At 34.2% G+C, this 14,590-nt stretch overlaps 1 pseudogene; it reads left to right on the plus strand.

Annotated features, from left to right (window-relative positions):
* The first annotated feature begins 14,203 nt into the window (after nt 1–14,203).
* On the plus strand, nt 14,204–14,367 carry LOC118625959 (annotated as a pseudogene).
* The last annotated feature ends 223 nt before the right edge of the window (nt 14,368–14,590 follow it).

Below are 14,590 nucleotides of genomic sequence, written 5' to 3' on the forward strand. Positions count from 1 at the left end.
TTATAGCTCTTAAGAGATTAGTGTCTATGATTACTTCCATTTTATTCTATCTCCTTCTTACTCTATTTAGCTGGTGAGCCCATTTTAAAAAATTCTTTGCTCACTTGAAACTATGTTGGTACATTTGAGTGGTAAAATTATTCTTAAATCCATAGGTTGTATATTTTAGAAAATATTTTGTTTGCCTGTAAATCAAATTTATTTCTCTAGTACTTGCTCCTTGACTTTGAAGTTGTGTCCCTGTTCTTGCTAGTCCACCTTTAATAGTAGTCTAGACAATAACCTACTGTTACATAGGAAATATTTCACATCTTGCAAATGTTTTAGCTATTGTGCAATAGTAAGTGATAGCAAAGCATACAATGTTATTCCCTAGATCAACACCTTGCCACATAATTTACAGAGAGTCTTTCTCTTCAAGAAAAATTCTCACTTGCAATTCATGTTTAGTCTGTTTTTCCTATCTTATCCTTAACAGCTGGGTTATATCTGCTTCCAGGGAAATGTGTTATGTATGTTTAATACCAATAGCAAAAAAGAACTTTGAAAACTGAAAATAGCTTTACATTTAAGTTTAAAGCAATCTGCCAAATATTTTTAAAATTTAATTTAATTTTTCCATCACCATTTATCCCTCCATACCCTTTTCTACCTCCTCCTCTCCCTCCCCCCAACAGTCACAACACTGTTGTCAGTGTCCACGAGTTCTTTCTCTTTCTTTTCCCTGCATTGCTTAATAATTTTTAAGTTGATCACCAATTGGCAATCACAACATTAATAAATAACAAAGATTATAATTAGTTAAGGTCCAGTCTACAGAAATATAGGAAAGATAATCATTTTTTGTTTGTTTGTTTACATCACAACTTAATCCCTAGCAGTATGTTCTTTGTCCAGGCTAAATTTGCTTTAAGTGGAGGTTGTATTTTATCCATGGTTGCTAAGGCCAGTGTGTAAAGACGGGAGTTCCATTTTTTCTATAATCTTATCAGTTTCATTCTGAGGGAAGGTCTTAACCTTGCCAAATCATATCCTCCGAATTCACATGCTTAGTCAGAAAGATTGTTGTGATATTAAACCAGTCTCATTCCTCAGAAGCCACCCCGTTTTTACTCAGATCGGAAGGACTATTGGCCAATGGGGCATTACTCACAGAATATTTGTCAGGCCAGCTGTACTGATGTTCACCCGCTACCTATGAGGCAACGTCTCTGGATACTGAGTCACAGGGGAGGGGTGAAAACTTAAGCAATTACAAACCTGCAGATGTTAGCAAGGGAGGTCTCTCTTGTTTGAATAATCATAGAGGATTTTTTTTATTTTTTATTTTTTTAGCGAGGCTTAATACCAGTAAGAATAAAGGTATGGGTGAATCCTGAGTTGTGTAATTGTATTGAAAGATGATGTGGATAAATATTACTCTACCCAATGACCTCAATATTGAGCAGCAGTGTTAATGTGAAAATGGTTTTCTCACCTGCTTTAGCGTTGGTTAGCTATCAATGATGGGTAAACAAGGTTTTCTGACTCACCCTATTTAAAGAACAGCGAGAGCCCCAGTGGACTGTTTGGTTCCTCATGCCAACAGGGAATATTTAGTAAAGGCACATCCTACTAAAACTCCAGAACTAACTTTATGTTACTTGTTTATGTAAAAGGCCACTGTATTTAAATGTTCGTTTGTACTCTTTCAGTGAAAAGTACCTAGACTGGAATCAATTATAAAAATAGTAATGGATTTTTGTAGCCAGAATAGCATCTCCATATAATCTACATCAATATTTGTTAGTATCCTGATTTATCTCATACAAATTTTATACTGAAATATGACAGGGCTATACTTTTGATATAATCACCCCCCTCTGTTATTTTAAAACCATCTTGAAAAAACAAAACACCCTGTGAACTAGATTATATTTTGCACCAATAACACACTGATAATAGAGAAATTAGTTATCCATAACAACAACAGTTTCATTTTTTAAGACCAGCCATTCCTTTCTCGTAGCTCAGAGGAATAGTATACAGGTAGCAGTGCCCCGAAAGATAAATGGCCTTTCACATCCTGAGGATTCGGCGCTATGTGCCTTCTGTCCTGTGAGGGGAACTTTCCATAATGCATGATTCTAATAAAAAGCGCTGATTTTAGTTCAGCGTGTACAACCCAACACGCTAGAGCAAGGGGATTTTTAAATAACGAAATGATCATAAGCCTGAATTCACTGAGTGACAAAGGTAGGTCTTCTTCTGGGGAAGCTGTGGGAGAGTTCTCTGATATCACTAATCCAATTCCTGATAAGAGAAGTAAATTAGTCCTTCAAAAAAAATGGTGTCATTACTGTTTTCTGAGACGCGGTGACATGCTCGGTGTCAGAAAAGGTATTTGTTTTCATGTGGAGCCTACAGGGCAGGTGACTGAGCTAATTCCATGTGGACATTGCTTTTGTTTGTCTCCCCTTGGGAAATGTGAAAAGGATGAGAGGCCAACACATGCTATTTATCCTATGAGGAGGAACTATTTTTAATCTCATTAAAAAAATACCCAACTTTCAAACGGCTTCCAAATTGGGATGCTGCATCATTAAGCATCTGACGTTTGTCCAGTTAAAACTATTGACTCATGCTTTCTTTGCTCCCCCCTCAAATTACTACAGTGCCACAGCTGATCTGACTATATTTTCCATTTCTTATAAATAGCCACAAGAAAAGTATTAATTATCCTTGTACGATTTAATGCACCAACTGCCTTAACCTTTCAGGTTTTCTTAAACGCCAGCATAACAAGGCATATCCATGGCAGCAAATGTGATTTATGACAGGAATCTTTAATTTCTGTTTTTAAATATGTTACCCACCGATCTGCATACATTTAAATTCGCCTGCAACACTTTTCTCTGTCTTGAGGCTGTTGTTTAATATTCAAGGATGATTTTTGTCCACATACATTTTGGTCTATGTCACCTCAGATTAAATTATTACTGTTTGCAGCCTTTTCAGAGCAGGCCTCAGGCCCTTATTTACAAGAATCAATGAAACAGTAATGAAAATCCATTTTTCATACTATCAGCTCTGGCCTGCTTTTATTTAGTTAGCTGTGTCTAAGCAAGCAATTCATTTTGTGCAAATGTCATGTGGAGAAAAAAGGATGAGCGGTGAAAGGGTTAATTGTGAAATAAGACCTAAGCTTTCTCCCCATATAAAAAGCATCCGTAATGTTAAAATTAAAAAAAAAAAAAAAGCTCTTCTTAATATATGCAAAGTAATGTATATTGACACATAAGCAAGGCTTTTCATGATGAATATTGAAATATATATGCAAAGCACAGGAAATGTGTAACATGTTATAGATCTTTCAGTGTACATTTAGAGGAAATGAACCATTTATATTCTACAATTTAGTGAATACCTACTGTTTATTGGTACAGAGCACATAGGAGTATATTTGTCTTAGTAATTTATTTAGGTAAATATATTTATTCTTCTAGGGGTTCTTGTGCTTTTCTTGGTTCTATAGTAGTAGACATAAATATTTAACAATGCATTGTCTCAAATGTTATTCATGTAATTTATCAGCGAAAACAGTGGAGTTGTAATAACTTTTAAGCCTGCACCTTCTCTTAAACCTGAGATTGATTTAGAATGCAGAAAACTGAGCTGGAATTTCTTCATACTGCTGAAGAGAATTATTTACTAGTAATAAGCGAGACAAGCTGAACTAGTCCAGCTACCAAAAGAACAAGGTTCAATTACCCCTTTTATAATCAGCTTTCTTAAGCAAATACTTTGGCTATACAGGAAAAGAGGTTAGTGAGAAAAGAAATCATTTAATTATTATGAATATATTTCCCTGTATTTGCTGACCTACCCACTTTTCTTTATACAGAGATGTATACACAGAAATATACATATATATTACCCCTTGTGAGTATTTCTCTTGGGAATTTCTTCTAAATTTTAATGCACTTGACTGTAAGATGTCAGTTCAAATTATGGCTAAGATCTTGTAAAAGTGACTGTCCACTTTTTAATATCACAAAAGAAATGAATAGAGATGGAAAGCATTAGCAATCTTCTTGGTCTTTGCTGTGGACTTTCTTAGCAACACATTTTAAAGGCTCAGAATCTGGATTTTTCTATTTGTACATTTTTTTTCTATTACATTTTATTTTTTAAAATCTGTTTCCTATATTTGGTGATAGAATTTCTAACACTGGTATAATGTGCAGATTCAAAAACTCACTAATTTGATAGTTTTAATTATATATTTTTAAAATCTGACAGTCATTTTCTATTGAGCCAAAGCCGAAAATGTCTGCATTATTATTCTGAAGCTGCATCTGAACAGTGGATTCCACACTGCTAGTGCTCATGGAGATCAAGGCAGAGGCTGGTAATGGAACAGGTCACTGTAAACTAATCAGACACGAAACCAATACATCTATTCAAGCCTGAGCCCAGTTACCAAAGTTGCATTTACCTCCTCAGGTGCTATTATCTATCACAGTGAGCACACAAAGAAGTTTTCATTCCAGCATTAAAGCTCTATATGTTGACAGTTTAAAGTATAGAAAGAGCACATCCATCTGAATTATCAAAGTCAGAATTATTCTGGAAGATTGATCATTAAAATCTTTTATTGTTGAGTGAATGTCATTAGCTCAAGTCTGATAAAAAATGAAAATTAATTGACTGGTTAATGGGTGGTAGTGAATAAGTTGCTATTTTTAATATATTTTGTTATAGTATTTTAATTATATATCACCCCACCATTGACTTGTCTTCACATACTGGCATTTCTAAAAGGTGCCGATGACTAGAAGTTTTTCTACCAGACATATAAATAGAAAATATAAAGGCAGTGTGATTTTGAAAATTGCTTTTAATTCCTCAAAATACTTAAGATAAGGGGTGTGGGTGGGTGGGTGGGGGGACACACAGTTTTACTTTTAAAGTTTGAAAGCAACCCATTTGGGTTTCATTTATTCCAACAATCCACATGAACTTTTTCACTTACATATTTTTCATATAATTGCATTAGAAATGCCAATGTTATATATTAAGTTTAAAAAAGAGAGAAATCTGCTATCAGTCTCTCAGCTGTATATCTGTTTACAAAATATAGGAGCTGGGGTATTGGAAAGAAGAATACAAAAATTATAACATATGATTTCTCTGTTGGATGGGATTTAAGATTACTTATTTTTTTAAATCTTTGAATATTTTTATAATCTGAATTTCATAGCATGACTAGAAACTAGATGGTATTTTTATCATGGAAGGAATTTTTTTTTTTTACCAGAAATGAGGCCAGGAAGGAAAACCTCTGTGAGGAGAAGCAAGGCACCCAAAGGTGGCTCAGAACCAATAGCACCTCTTTCACCCAAGCAGGCTGTTATTTTTTTCCCTTTGCTTTTCTTTGCAATGGAATTTATCCCCATAAGATATTTATCTAATTCAGAAATATTATGTTTTTTAATTCCTTGGGGGAGATTTGGAAGAGAAAGTGATCACTAGATAAAAATGATTGCTTCCTTCCTAAGAGCCAGCTCCGTCAGCTGCATGAAGGGGTAGAGAGCTGGGTGGCAGGGTGCAGCCAGGGAGAAGGGAGTGAGTGGTATGAGGAGCGGCCCCTGCTGCTTGGCCACCCGGGGATGTGATGGAATGAATGTGCTGGAACCCAGCACTGCCACTTTTTATTGTGTAAAAAAAGATAACTGAATCCCACTCCTCTTCTCTTTCCTCATCAGTAAAATGGTGATACTTTTAGGACCCATGTCACAGACTTGTGATCACAACAAAATAATACCTTTAAAGCATTTATAATTGTTCTTTGCACATAGTGAGACCTTAAAATTGTTAGCGATGAAAAGTATATCTAAGTGTTTAGAAATCATTAGGGAGGATTATTTTTCAGTGGAGATAAATGCAGAATGAGAGGTATAAAGGTGTAATTCTTAAAAATTAAATATTCTAAAAAGGTTTTGAACCCAGGAAAGGAGGAGGAGGGAATAATTATCTTCATTATCCTCCTCATTCTCCTTTCCCTGAAGTAGCAGGGGTCCTGCTGTCAAGAACTAAGGCTAGTATGATTAGCATTGATTAGATAATATAATGTATCTGTGGGCTAGCCTGGGAACCTAACAACTATATTCTATAGAAAAACATGTTCCTAGTGACAACCAGCCAATCTACAAATGAACATTTGGAGTATACTCTTTTACAAATTAACCTTTATATTTTACTATATCTTGTCTTTCATTTTCTTAACAAATGCATTTTAAAGTGGCATTGATATATATTCAATTGTAAGCTATCGTAAGAATCAATAAGGAATAAGAAAACAAAATCAGAGAATATACTGTAAGAAGAATTTCTCAGATAGATTAAATATAGGTTAACAAGTGTTCTCAATGAGCAAAAACCAGATAATATTTATTTGTAGTGTTCATTTTTGTCAGTCCTAGCTTAACATTAAGAAAACTAAGTATATAAAGATATTCTATTGCATTGTCCATGTCTCATATAAACTTGAAATTGAGAAAATAAGTAAAATTTCGTAACAAACAGCCATCTACTAGATACTTGGGAATGAATCAGCATCTGATTGAAGGTCATACATTAAAAACTGGACAAAACATTTTAGTCTACATATTAAGTAACTAGAGAAAAGGGGCAAAATAAAAGAAAAATATTTACATCCTTATTTTTCATGAATACCCTGTCATAGCGCAGAATGTTACAAATATGGACAAAAGTAGCTATGTTTCTAAGAGAACAAGAAGAGGAATTAATTCATTTCAAGCATATTCAAATTCCATCAATGATTTATGACCATTTATGAGAAAAAGGAAATATCAATTTCTAAATTTATATTTAATATTTACAAATATGTAAATTAGGCTGTCTCAGAAAAGTATAGCAGATGTCTCTATCGTCTTGACGCTGATGGACTGCCTAGGTATTACTTTAACATGATAGATTGGCAATGAGAACATTATTTTCTACTCTATTCCATCGTATTCATTTGGAAGCATTAATTCTTTTAAAGAAGATTATATATGCAATCCAATCTTGACAGCCTGGCTCTATTTAATGGGATGTTCTATTTAAATGTGAGGACATATTGATCTCATTCTGAAGTTTCTATCTAGTATCTATCAAGAGGATACAGTTTGAACATTTTCCATGGTGGGTCCTGTTCCAAAAGTTTTTAAATGAAATATGCTGTAAAGAGGAAAAAAATAAAACCCACTAACTTTTCACTTATTGATTTAGAGTCATTTTAAGGAAAGAAAAAAGGAACGTTGAAGGAAGTTGTGATATTTCTTTACATAGGGTCTTTTAGCAGGAGGATAAAATACTTACCTCAAGGAAAAAGTAAGTTAGAGGACCCATTTCTCCTATAGTTTGAAAAGCAAATCATTTTGTTCAGGGGCTCTGAGCTGTAAACTGTCACAACTTCTACAATGTTCAATTTATGATAGTAATGTTTCTTTACTTAGACCCTTCTGAGCTCTTATGAAAATGATTTCAACTAAGCAAATCAATTTACTTTAAGATCTTGAATTGGTCCTGACTATTTCAAATTAGGTTGTGGACATGTTCTCACTAAATTATTTTTAATTTTTCATATCTCTGTGTAAAAAAGTTGACAAACATTATTTTATTTTATTTTAGAGAGAAGAGAGAGAAACATCAATGTGAGAGAGAAACATTGATGACCAGTCTGGGATGGAACCTGCGATCTAACTATATGTGCTGACCGGGAATCAAACCCACCATCTATTGGAGTATGTGAGGACACTCCAACCAACTGAGCCACATCAGCCTGGGCACAAACATTTCTTTAGTATCCATTCAATGGAGAGTACATTTAATATGAAAAGAGAGTAAAATATTGTATTTTATTTATTTATTTTTTACCTTCAAATCACATTTTAATTTTTAGTTTATTTTATCTTATTTTTGCCATCACCACATATCCCCTCTAAGCCCTCTTCCACCTCCACCCACTCCCTCCCTCTGCAATCACCACGCGGATGCCCATGTCCATGATTTCTCTCTCTTTTGCTCAATCCCTTCACCCATTGCAATGTGTCCCAATTCCACATAATGAGTTAAATCAAATGGTGCTTGTCTTTCTCTGACTGGTTTATTTCACTCATAGTATACTGTTCTCCAGATTCATCCATGCTGTCGCAAAGGGTAACATTTTCTTCCTCTTTAAGGCAGAATAGTATTCCATTGTGTAAATGTACTACAACTATTTTTATCTGAGAGTGGAATATTTTAATAAAATAAAAATGGACTATAACTAATAGCTGAAATCAAGAATGATCTTTTTGATGTATGTGTGCATGTGTATGTACAATATATTAAAAATTCCAAACCAAAAAGTAGAAAAATTTTAGAGTGCTGCAAAATGCACAAATAATATTGAATAAAAAATGTTCATTTAAATGTTCCACACTAAAATTCTCCCAGTGATGTTTGGATTACATTTTGCATATAAATATCAAGTGTAATAGTTTGTAATCATAAAGCATTATATTTGGCTAATTGAAAATATTTGTATTGTAAAACAAAAACAGAAATGACTAATATATACAGATTTCTTTGTATTTTTGATAGAGATGTATTCAAATAAAATTCTGAGCTTTGATGGTATATGGTGAACAACTATCAAAAACACAATTTAAGAATACTTATTAGGTCCGGTTGGTATGGCTCAGTGGTTGAGGGTCGACCCATGCACCAAGAGGTTGCTGGTTCAATTCCCAGTCAGGGCACGTGTCCAGGTTGTGGGCCCGATCCCCAATGCAGGGCATGCAGGAGGGGGCCAATCAATGTTCTCTCTCATCAATGTTTCTATCTCTCTCTCCCTCTCATTTTCTCTCTCTACAATCAATAAAGAAAAAAAAAAAAGAATACTTATTAGCAATTTTTGTTTGGATTATACTAATGATTATATTAACGTATAATGCTTACTCTTAAAAGCTTAGTGTGATTAAATAAGCATCCAGATACTATGTTGTGAAGATGTCATCAAATCTGAGACAAAATTTTATACTTTACAGGGTTTATAATATGAATCTGGAAGTTCTAATTACCAATACAATGGATTTGAAAATATAAGTATAAATTGTGTGTGTGTGTTTGCATGAGATGTTTTCTTAGTGTTTCGATTCAAATCCCTAATATAAGCAGAGTTATGATTATAGCATAAAAACTAGAAATTATACTATATATGATATAGAGAGATTATACAGCTAATATTGAGCATTATTAGTAAAAAAAAAAAAAAATTTGAATTTGAATGCTCTTCTTCAAACCATGGGGACAATAACAGATTTAGTGCCAGCACACAAAAGGGTGAAAACAAAACTCTGTCTCAGAAATTAATGTGAATCCATTTACTATTCACAGGAAGTGAAATCATTTTCCTAAAAGATGCTTCCACTCATTTTTATATTATTTTTATTACATATGAAATAAATGACCTCTTCCTGATAAACTGATGATTTTCTACACATGCTATAATTTTTTCAAGAGGTATTCACTAAACTTTTCTTACAAGAAAAAGTGTTAGACTTTTTATTAATTACTATCTAACTGGAACCAAAATGTCAAAGGGATCTAATTACTAAATAACAGAAATTAGAAATAAGATAAATTTTCACTTATCTGGCTTAACAATGAAACAGATAGTTCAAAACATATACCCACACAATAGGCATTTCTATTTGTATTTGGAATGCATTATTAAAATCAATTTGTATCACATAGCTAATGACTGAAGGAGTTGGCACAAATCCACTCTGAAAGATGGTGGGAAACCAGCCTGGGAGTCAATTTGCAGAATATTCCCTCTTATTCAACTGACTGTTTCTGCGGAAAGGTTGAAAGCTGCAAAATGTACTTGGTAGATGGCTCTAAATAATCAAAAGTTCAAAATAAAATTGGAACCTCTTTCATATAAGGCAACCTGGAAATAAATTTTAAAGAGACTACTTTTTTACCATTTTCTTTTAAATACAAATTAGTTTAAATATTATATTAGTTTCCAGTTTACAGCATAGTGGTTTGACAATTATGTAAATGTATGAAGTGATCCCCCTAATAATTCCAGTACCCACCTGGAGCCATACATAGTTATTACAACATTACCAACTGTATTTCCTATACTGTACTTTACATCCCATGGCTATTTTGTAACTACCGATTTGTACTTTTTAATCCCTTCACCTTTTTCAATTGGTTTCTCAACCCCTTCGCCTCTGATAATCCTCGTTTTTTTCTGTATCTATGAGTTTCTTTAAAGAAGACTTTTTAACTAGTGGGTGATTAGGGGTATTTTTTTTTTTTAATCCTCACCTGACGACATTTTTGCATATATCTTCAGATAGAGCTGGAGGGAGAGAGGGAGGAAGAGAGAGAGAGAAACATCGACATGAGAGAGACACATTGAGTGGTTGGCACCTGCATGACTCCAACCAGGGCCAGGGACAATCTGCAACCGAGGTATGATTAGGAGTATTTTAAAAATAATATCTAATAATAAACTATTTGTAAATTGTGACCTATTTATCATCTTTTGTGTATTTCCAAATACACACACAGGTGGTCTCACACATAGGTCCAAGTCCAGTCTGCCTAGACTGTTCTGCCTTCAAACCTTGGCTCCTCCTCCCTATTTCAGTCTGTGTCACTTTAGCTTCATGACTGATGACCCTCTGGAGTTCCAGGATTCAAAGTATTCTTTGGTTCATGGTGGTCCCTGCTATACTTGCCTCAATAGAACCGAACTGTAGGTAAGTCTACTCTTTCATACTGAATCTTTTCATTTTGGCCAATTGTCCAAGACTGGGAAACTATTTTATTGAGCAACTAGGAGAAAGTAGGGGAAAATACAGTGTTGAAAACTTTCTGTTAAAAACTCAGAAAACACATCTCTCTATTTCTCTTCTCTCAGTCTGTCTGCTTTTCTCTCTCATACACACACACTCAAACACAGGTGGTCACTGTGTTGCATATTTCTTGCTCTTCTAGGTCCATTTTCTGTCTTTCTACATCCTGTTCTGCTTTGTGCTCTGGGAAGCTGGATTGTGAAAACTCCTCTGTAAGATCCTTTTCCTTTTGTCTTTGGCTTTAGTTTAGCCAATGGGAGATAATGGGATATATTTGGAAAGCAGAAGGAAAATGAGATGAGAATATAGATTTCAGTAGCTCCTACTGCAAGTCATCACTGCCCCAAATGACACAGATGTAAAGTGGCCTGCTGTACTGAGTTCAGGGAACCCCTGATTATCTTCACCACTTTCCCCTTCAAACTGTAGATGGTATTTGCTAATTTCTAAACTCTCATAGGTACTTTCTGTTTTGTTTTGTTTTGTTTTTAACAGAACATATACAACTCCCATGGGAAAATCATGATTCCCTTGGGTAGTAACATCAAAACCTTGATATCAAATCAATAATGTTCTAAAGGCAAAGTATAGTCAAGTCTACATAAATATGGCTTTATACACCATTTTCCAGAATATTGCTACTTCTTCTTTTCCCATCTTTCAGTTTCAAGACTGGATCCAACAGCATACTGTACATAAGAAATGTGGTTCATTATAAGTTTTTTCTAAACAATATAATGTCCACCCCTGATTAAATTTTTTGAGAAAAAGTGAATTCAATACTTAGACAGTCACGTGTTAAAAAAAGTGAATCTCAATACACATCTTACCCTCTTCACAAAAATTAACTCGGGATGGACCACAGACCTAAATATAAAACATAAAACTGTAAAACTCCTGGAAAATAACATAGGAGAAAATCTAGATGACCCTTGTATGGCAATGACTTTTAGATACAACATCAAAGGCACTACCCATAAAAAAAATAATTGATAAACTGAACTTCATTAAAAAAGCAAAACAAACAAACAGAAAAACACCCCCTCCCCATATAAAAACTGATGCTCTTCAAATGACAAAAGACATATCTGATAAAGGACTGTTATCCAAATATACAAAGAACTCTTAAAACTCAACAATAAGGATGCCCAGATGATGTGGCTCAGTGGCTGAGCGTTGACCCATGCACCAAGAGGTCACCTGTTTGATTCTTGGTCAGGGCACATGCTCAGGTTGTAGGCCAAATCTCTGGTGGGAGGCTTGCAGGAGGTGGCCAGTTGATATTCTCTCTCATTCATGTTTCTATCTCTCTCTCCCTCTTTCTTTGTCTGTCTCTAAAATCAATAAAGTAGCACACACACACACACACACACACACACACACACACACTATTCAACAATAAGTAAATAAATGATTGACTTCAAAATGGTCAAAAGACCTGGACTGACACCACACCAAAGAAGATAAACAGATGGCAAATAAGCATATAAAAAGGTTCTCCACATCAAATGTCATCAGGGAAATGCAAATTAGAACAACAATGAACTGCCACTACACACCCATTAGACAGGCCAAAATTAAAAACACTGGTATCACCAAATTCTGACAAGAATGTAGTACAAAAAGAAATTGTACTCATTGGTGGTGGGAACACACAATGATGTAGCCACTTCAGAAGGTGATTTATCAGTGTTTTTACAAAACGACATACTCTTACTATATGATCCAGCAATCTTGCTCCTTTGTCCTTATTGAGATGGCGTAAAAACTTGAAACCACACAAATACCTCCACATGGATGATTATAGCAGCTTTATTTATAATTGCCAAAATTTGGAAGTAAACAAAACATTCTTTAGTATGTAAGTGCATAAATAAACGGTGGTACTTCCAGACAAAGAAATATTATTCAACACTAAAAACAAGTAATCTACTAATCCATGAAAAGACATGGAAGAAACTTAAAAGCATACTTAAATGAAAGAAGCCCATCTGACAAGGGGATATACTCTATGATTCCAACTATATTACATACTTGAAAAAGCTAAACTATGGAGACAGTGAAAATATCAGTGGTTGTCAGGAATTGAGGGTTTGAAGGAATAGACAGGCAAAGCACCGAGGATTTTAAAGGCAGTAAATCTATTTTTAGGATACTACAATGTTAGATACACATCATTACACATTTGTCAAAACCAATAGAATGTACAACACTGAGAGTGAATCCCAGTGTAAGCTATGGATATGGATGATAATGGGGTGTCTGTGTAAGGTCCTTGATTGTAACAATGTACCACTCCAGTGCAGAATGTTGATATTAGGGGAGGCTGAGCATTTGTGGGGGCAGGACGTATATGAGAAATCTCTGTACCTTCTGCTCCATTGTTCTGTGAACCTAAAACCAATCTAAAAAATAATCTGTGTATACAACAACAACAAAAGTAAATCTGTAATGAGGATTTTCAGTTTTATTTCCATCCTTTTCCATATAAATTAGAGTAAGCAGACAGACCCACTATAGAGAAGTTATTTTTCGTGTTGCACAGTGACTGTTCAACCACCACCACATCACTACCTAACTCAAGAGTTAAGCATATGGATTTGTTATTTCTAGTAATCAAATGCATAAGCATGTAGAATAATGTCCAAATATTTCACGTTTGATAGAGTAATTTATTGGTCACAGTCTATAGAAAGTTAATAAATAATTTTGGTATTGTTTTACTATTGAAGAAGCTATGGTAACTTTTTTTTTTAAGCCTGTATAGACTTACATGAAAAATTAGAGCTGGAAAAAGTCTAGGTCTTTAGAATTCCAGAATTTTCAAAAGATGTGGGAAAAATCATACTATTTCAGAGAACAAAGTCAGTTTTTAAATTATATTAAATAATATATATGGAAGTTGTCTACACTGCAATGATATAATCTTTCAAGCTAGTAACTTGAAGATAACTGGATCAATGTTTGTTTCTTTAGAGATTTCTACTGACTTTCCTCACTATAATTTTTTTTAGAATTTACAAAACATTTTTATGTGTGTAATTTCATTCTATCTTCAAACCAGTTAAATAAAAATGACCATTGATGTTTTCTAATCACCTAGACTTAGTCACCTATTGATTGTACCTAAGGAATGAATCTCAAATCTTTCCCTTCTCATTTCCCTTTTCTAACCAGTTTTTCTGTCATAGTCATTTCCTTCACCGGAATACTAAATTTACCTTTGGAATTATACATCTGTGGGATGTGTGTGTGTGTGTGTGTGTGTGTACCATTCCCATTTAAAAACAAAGAGAATCGCTTCTCGGCCTTTTGGCTAAGATCAAGTGTAGTATCTGTTCTTATCAGTTTAAAAACAAAGAGAAAACCAGTAACCCATTTTCCTCAAGAAAAATAACGCAAATTCCACACACAGCCTGTTTCTCTAAAATTTTCAAAATTTAGTCTTAACCTACCTTTCTAGTCACACTTCCTACTACTAACCCATTCCTTAACCTATAAACTTTATTTTCAAGACCACAGCATTTATCAGCCTTAAGACACCACGAGTTCCATATTTCCATTTCTTCAATATACTTCCCCTTCTTGTTAGAACACACTTTCTCTCCTCCTGGTAAAAATATCTTTACCATCGAAAACCCAGTTAATATCCTTTGATCTGTGAAGTCTTACCAACTTTGACA

This window comes from Molossus molossus, unplaced genomic scaffold (genome assembly GCF_014108415.1).
Source record: "Molossus molossus isolate mMolMol1 unplaced genomic scaffold, mMolMol1.p scaffold_m16_p_11, whole genome shotgun sequence".
In the NCBI taxonomy this organism is placed as follows: Eukaryota; Metazoa; Chordata; class Mammalia; order Chiroptera; family Molossidae; genus Molossus; species Molossus molossus.